Source organism: Apus apus, chromosome 11 (genome assembly GCF_020740795.1).
Source record: "Apus apus isolate bApuApu2 chromosome 11, bApuApu2.pri.cur, whole genome shotgun sequence".
Taxonomy (NCBI): Eukaryota; Metazoa; Chordata; class Aves; order Apodiformes; family Apodidae; genus Apus; species Apus apus.
This window is the reverse complement of record NC_067292.1, coordinates 2,436,629-2,443,783: the sequence shown is the minus strand read 5'-3', so window position 1 is coordinate 2,443,783 and position 7,155 is coordinate 2,436,629. Positions and strand designations below refer to the sequence as shown.

General features: G+C 46.6%; 1 non-coding gene across 1 annotated transcript; it reads right to left on the bottom strand.

Annotated features, from left to right (window-relative positions):
• Positions 1–10: 10 nt before the first annotated feature.
• TRNAM-CAU (transfer RNA methionine (anticodon CAU)) lies at positions 11–83 on the bottom strand. The gene has a single exon. It is a non-coding gene; the product is annotated as a tRNA-Met (tRNA).
• Positions 84–7,155: the final 7,072 nt, after the last annotated feature.

Sequence of the window (7,155 nt, the reverse complement as noted above, 5' to 3'; positions counted from 1 at the left end):
AAACCACTCTTGCCCCGTGTGAGGATCGAACTCACGACCTTCAGATTATGAGACTGACGCGCTACCTACTGCGCTAACGAGGCTCCTCGGGAAACGCTTCCCGCGCGGCGCCCTTCTCCGCGGCCGCCACGTTGGAACAGGCTCCTTCCCCCTGCTCTTCTGCAAGGGACACCTTGGCCTTCTCTTTCCTTTTTTCTGTAAATGGCTCCTTTTTTCCATGTTCTGCAAAACAGCGGCATTCCTGACCGAGCCCTTCAAGGCTCCCCAGCGTCCTCACCCAGCTCCACTGGCCAGGAACAGGCTGTTGAGGGCCACAGTGACAGCACACCCGGAAGGAAATCAAGCTGTTGCCATATAATTACATAAATTAAAGCCAACCTCTTTTGCCTTTCCGCTGTGAAGAGTCACTGGGACTCCTGCAGTGACATTAACTCTGTGCGTTCAGTGCAGTGCTGAGCAGAAGAGGGTCCCCTGCAATGGCAGCAGAAGTGCTGCCCTCCATCCTCGTGGGCCTCCCTCACAGCCAGGGTCTCAAGGCAGCAGTCACCACGACGATCAAGTGACAAACACCTAAATTGGAAGAAGACAGACAAACAGACATGAAATTGATGCACAAAGTCTCCAACCTCCCCCCCACAAAAATCACTGCAGGGAGGCTGTTCACCTGCAGAGCGAGTCACTGGCACAAAATAAAAGAACAGAGCTTTGAACACCAGTCCCACCAGACAAGAAGAAATGTCTGGGTTGCATTGGACAGCCCAAGGATTTTGCCAGGGGCCCGATAAGCAACTTTTGCTGTCACTTGGACAATACCCAGATTTCCAAGGGTCTGGCCAGCCATGCATTTGGGATGATCAGATGATGAGTCAAGGCTGCAAGGCTTGTGGTATAAACAAAACAGCTACAGAAGGAGCAAACCCAAGGCTTCTTGCAGCCCAAACCACTACATTCCTCCCTCCAGCCCATAGGCTGAGCATGTCCTTTTTAGCTGTGTGCTGATCTTTTGGGGCATCAGTGATAGACAAGTTAAGCACCCACAATTCTGATTAAATTGAGAAAAGCTGCTCCAAGCATCTAAAACAAGGCACATGAACAATGAGTCACCTAAATCAACACTGACTGTTTGGAAATAGGTCTGTAGCTGTTTCCCACCTGTACTGAATCACAGGATTCTTCCCCATTATGCTCAGCTGGTACTCAGTGGTTTCTGCAGCTCTAGAAGGCCCTGTCATGTCTAAATGTTTAGGAACTGATGGATTCATGGAGAGGACAGGAAATGTACCGATGGCAAGGATTTTCATGTGAGCAAAACAAAAGATGTCCATGGTGACATTGCCTGGGGCAGAAACTCAGCAAGTCTACAGCTCACACATGCTTTTCCCTTTTTCACATTTCCTATTTTTATCTGGACTTTCTTCTTTCTCCTTTTCCTCTGAAATGCTCCTGTTGTGCCTAATCACCCTACAGCCTTCCTCTCCCTTTCTCTCACACACCCAACCCCTCTACCCTTATCTCACAGCATGGCTCCATGGGTGCTGAGCCACTGTGTCCTGCTCCATCCCTCAGTGATCAGACATTGCCCCTGGCCTACTGACCCCCTTTTCCAGCCCAACCCAGCAGAAGGCAGGACAGCCCATCCCAAACCCATGCCAATTCCCATGGAGCTCCATGGCCCCATGCCCGTTTCCTCCAGATTAAGAGGAGGAAAGGGAAAAGTCTGGTGGAGAGGCAGCACCCAGCTCCATGATGCACTGATTTCACCTGGCAGGGAGCAAAGTCCAAGGCAACGCGACAAACCCTGTGGGTTCTCAGCACTTGGAGTGACCCCATTTCCCCTTCCCATGGAGCAGAGTGGAGAAACCCCAGACTCTCATCACATTAGAGGGGAGAAACAATAACTGTCTTCACTCCAAGTTGCAAGGCTCAGACAGAAAAGGTTCCCAGTTCTTTTAGAGCAACAAACCATTGTTACAAGTGGAGTCTGGAGGCTGAGCACAGCAAAGCTCCTTGGGGCCCAGAAGACACAGAGCTAGCACAGAACGAGGTGCTTAAAATTGAATATAACTTAAAAATTCAGTGTTTACCACCCTGTCACCAGACTGCAACATGGGTACTTTCACCTCTGTGTTACTGACTCCATTATCTGAATCTTCCAGCTTTCTTTGTGATGATAGGGAAAGTATTAAAAGTGTTTTACCATCATCTCCCATCCTCTGCGGCGCTACCAAGTGCCTGAGCACCTTTGTAAACACCACCAGAATATCAGCCCAGAGCTTTCCGGTCCTGCTGTTTCCAGCAGGCAGTTTGCAGCTCTTACCACAGGGCTCTTGAAAACGGATGCACTGAAAGGGGATATGTTATTGTTTCATATCCCTTTAGCAATTAAGGAGCTGATGGAGCTCTTGCTATAGTCAATTAGTCTTCACGCTCACTCTAAAGGGCTTTGGATTCGTCCCAAAGTTAGTGTCCTCATTTTCTGTAATCCTGGAAGTGTTTATGCCTTCCCAGCCTCTGAGCAGGGATGAGCCAGCTGATGGCATATCCAGCCAATTATAACCTGAACAGCTAGGAAGGAATTATTTATTTTCCATTTGGCAAGAGGGACAGAAAAGCATGGCAAGGCAGGCCAAGACAGATGAACAAACCCTCTTTGCAAGCCCTGTTTGCCACACAAAGTATCTGCAGCATGTTTTTTTGGCATAAGCCTGCAGTGCAATTTCTGCTTTGTAATAAAGCATCATTGGAGGCAGGACACTTGAAGAGAGAATATTTCAACAGAAAGACCAAAGAATTTTGCTCTGCTTTTTGTGATGTACGTATATTCTTTCCTTGCTATTTTATGTTGGTAAATCACTCTTCTCATCTTGATTTTAGTATTTCTCACCTTCTTCCTTTCTGTCTGGACGTCGATCTCACCGGATTTTGCAGGATCAACTGATGAGTGGGCTGACTGGGCTCTTCAGTGAGAATCCAGTGCACTGCAGAAAATGCTGCTGATGGCTCAGGAAGTGTTTTGCATCCTTCTCCTTTAGAGCTCAGCTCGGTGCCCTCTCTTTATGAAAAAGGTCTTTATTCAACACACTGTCCTTGCCATGAGATATTAGTCGACCTGATGTTCAGCTATGAGTGACCAAGGACTTTAATAGCACTTCTACAGGCAGCAGTTGTTTATTTTTCTGCTTTGGCCAGAGTCCAACCTGAATAATTCCATTGTGCTCAACACCTCTGGCAGCTCAGCTGGCAGAAGCATTACTCTGTCCAGGAGAGATCACGGGACAGGCAGTCAGGTGTCTGAGATGCTGTTGCTGGGTCAGATGCTGAGCAATGGTTGTGCAATCACAGGCAGCTCACGGCACCTCTGCATGCCTCAGTTTCCCACGAGGTAAACAAGGAGGCTGTTTACTGAAGCCACAAGCTACGTAGTACTGGGTTAATATTTGAAAAAGTATGGAATTGCTTAAAATCCCAGGAGTATTAGGAATCTATGGAAGGCTCTGTTGCACACTGTATTATTCCACAATTTCCCTACTGTGCCTCCCACACTCACACTATCATTACTGCCTGCCAAGAGGTTATGGATCTTTTTGAGTGAAAGGTAGTACATAAATATAAGTTGTTGTTGCTTATACCAGCTGATTTACTGTGTCCCCTTATGAAACCAGTGGCTCCCATTTAAAATTTGATCCTGAAGCCAAAAATGTTTGCTGGAACAGCAGGTGCAGCAGTAAGTGATGTCAGGGTACATGGCAATGATGTCTTGGGCAATACTTCTTGCAGGGGGAGTGCCATGAGATTTTAGCCAAACATTCTAAGAAAATGATGTTTTTGTGACAACATTGCTTACTCCTGTGTGTTAGCTTGGATTTACCACCCAGAAAAGCAGCTGCCTAATAACATCAAAAGTGTTTTATTCCTGAAGTGAATTGGAGAGAGGAGAGAGACCGTGTTAGTGTTTCCACTGAGGGATGGGCTCATCTGCTGTTAGACCTCAGAGAAAACTCACCCAGGGAAAATGTTCTGTGAGTGGTTTCTTTAGTTTCTCTTTTCTCAAATTACACTTTTATATCCTAACAAAAGAGATATTTTTTTTTCACTCTCGTCACTTCTTGATAGAGTTCTAACTCAGGTGGTGACTTCCACAGAGAAATTTGAAGTTTGGGTATTGGTTTGCAGGATAGTCACCATTCTGGGATGAATTTAAGACTAAAACGTATCTGAAGGGTTATCTTAAGTCATTGCAAACAATTCACTATGATCTGGTTCTACCTGAAAATCTCCAATAGTAGCTAAGTAATGGCTGCATATTGTATTTTAAAAAAATCAAGGCCCACATTGATCTTTAGCTGAGCTAGATCAATCATTTGATTCAGTATTTGGATTCAGGTTTAAATGCAAGCTACTCTCAGCACAGTGTTCTTCCTTTTATTTTATGGGGCTATTCTCTCCATGTTTCTGGTGAATTTAATAGTGCTGACAGCTGCTGAGCTAACAGCCCCAGCCACTGAAGTGCTGTCTTCCAGCAAGGGTGCAGCACTGCAGAGGAACAGCTTTGTCTGGACACTGTAAAGAGCCTTTTCAGTACCCTTTGACCAGAGAAATGAGGAGATGGTTTATACACTCACTTTGTTGTCAGGCAGCTAATAGGGAAACTCAGTTCTCTCTGGGGTTAGGGGTAAGTGGGAGTTTTTCCCCAGGGATATACTGTAAATATCAGCTGGGGTTTGGACTCGCCATTCATTCTGGCTTTTTAACATTAAAAACCCAACCTTCTGGAAGACAGAACAGCTTGCTTGTTTTGTGTTTTGTTTTGTTTTTAACTTCATACTTAAGATTTAATATATCCTGCTGTACAGGGAACAGACATCAGGATCTGAGCTGGCCCTCAAACCCAGTGTGTGCTCTAACCTGGTTTGTAAGTTTGGGCAAATTACATCTCTTTTGTTTCATGAAAAACTAGAGCTGACAGGTATTGTAAGAGATTATTTACCCCATCCTTCCCCCTGAGATAACAATTTTCCCTACACTGTTCAAAACAGATGTGCTACTGATTTCCTTTTAAATAAAAACATCCAGGGGTGACTATTCCACTGCTTTCCTGGGCAATCTGTTGTGGTGCTCAACTATTCTTACCCTTACCCAATGTCTAATTTCTGTGGCCTTTTCCAAGAAGCTCATTACTTCTTGTCCTAGACCCACTGCATGCAGAGAAGAGCTAACTCCCTCCTGCTCTGCAGCCAAGCAACCTTTTGCATATTTGAAGACAATATAATGTCTCCTTTCAGTCACGTCTTCTCTTTGTCAGACTAAATGCTTTGTAAATTGTTCTAAGATTGGAATAAAAACGCTCCGCAGGATGGATTTTTGAAGGGCTCTGTTCCAGTGTCGTCACCAAGTTTGAAGCAAAAGCATTTGCAAAAGCAGCCTTTTCTCACTAGGGATGGAGAAGGGTGTTTGGCAGAGCTGGTCCCAAAGGCTATGTCCATGCTGTCATCCCAACTGTGCCTAACACCTTCCTCAAATCCAGACTCGCCAACTGTCTGTGCTGTCGACACGCAGACACCAGTGAAGGCTGAGATGAGGAGGGGAAGGTCAAGCGAGCCTTGGTGTGGATCTAAGTTTTCCTTCTCACAGTCTCTGCAGATTATTCATGAGCGGAACATGTGATAGCCCAGCCTGTCAGCAGATACTCTGATTGTAGCTCTGCTGAAGCTCCATATGGATGCTTTCAGCCTGAGCTGCAGCCCTGCTAACAGTTGGTAGTGTGGATGAAACCACACGCCCTGCAGCGCTCAGTATTGTTGGTCCTGCCACCAGGACTCACCTGCACACCCCAAAAACAACGCTACGTGGTTTCACCAGGGCTTGTCCTCCTGCCTGCAGCCACACAGCCTGTGGCAGCTCCTGAGGCACAATTCTGAGAGCATGGTGGGATTTCCTCAGCCCAGAAAATGTGGTGATTTTTTTAATTATTTTTTTTAAAGGCAGCCATTTAAATAAATTCTGTTGAAACAGAAATTTGGGATTGCTAGTTCAAGTTTCAGATGTATCAGCCTTCTGCTGATTATCCACTATGTCTCACCTAGACGGTGATGTGATGGATAGAGCATTCATAGACCTTAGGGCTGTTTTTCTTTCCCTGGTTAGTCACATCTTTAATGGTCCTGTCCTATAATTATGCAGCCACCGGAACTGTATGACCCTGAATCACAAAATTAAGTCATGAGCTCTCATTCCAGCACGTGAGCGCAGCATCACTTCTAACTTCACTGCATTATTCCACCTCAAAAAATTGCAAAAACCCAAGCTGATCATCCCCAAGCTGGTTAGGAACTGTCCCTCCTCCCTCTATTCTCCTTTTGATTAAGGACACTGCTCTCTGCAACTCCCTGTCCCTTCAGCTGCAGAAGATGGGTTGTACAGAGAGATTGTGTAGCTCTATGGCTGCAAAATCGTTCCCGTATTTCTAAACATGGTGCTGGGAACATAAGAAAGAAAGGCAGCTGAAAGTCTACAGCCAACAGCTTGTGTCAGAAAGCTGCTCAAGGAGGGAACAGTTGGGCATTTTTACTCACGATGCGGTATCTGCAGGATGAACAAACTTGGCTTGCGACTGAACTTGTGATCTCATCAATTCCTGACAAACTGCACCAGGCCGGGTGGTGGGCTTCAAAGTGAACTGAAACACCTGCTCCTAAAATTTTGTTCCCTGAACACAAACTTTGCCGTGGCCTCCTCATACTGCAGTCGCTCGGTGCTGAAGGCAAATCACTGAACTCACATCGCTGCCAGAGGCAAAGTCGCTTGCGGGCACACATTGTTCAGGGAGAACATGGTGGGCCACTCTGAGGGGGCCATGGGCGTGTGTCTGCCATGTGTGGCAGAGCACCGAGGCGGCCAAGGACATGGAGCTCCTGGAGAGAGCCCAGAGGAGGCCGGGAAGGTGATCCAAGGGCTGGAGCAGCTCTGCTGTGAAGACAGGCCAAGAGAGCTGGGGTTGTTCAGATTTCATAGAGGCCTTCCAGTGCCTGAAGGGGCTCCAGGAAAGCTGGGGAGGGACTTTTTATAGGGGCTTTTCGTGAGAGGACAAGGGGGAATGGATGAAAACTGGAGGAGGGGAGATTGAGGTGAGACATGAGGAGGAAATTCTTCCCTGTG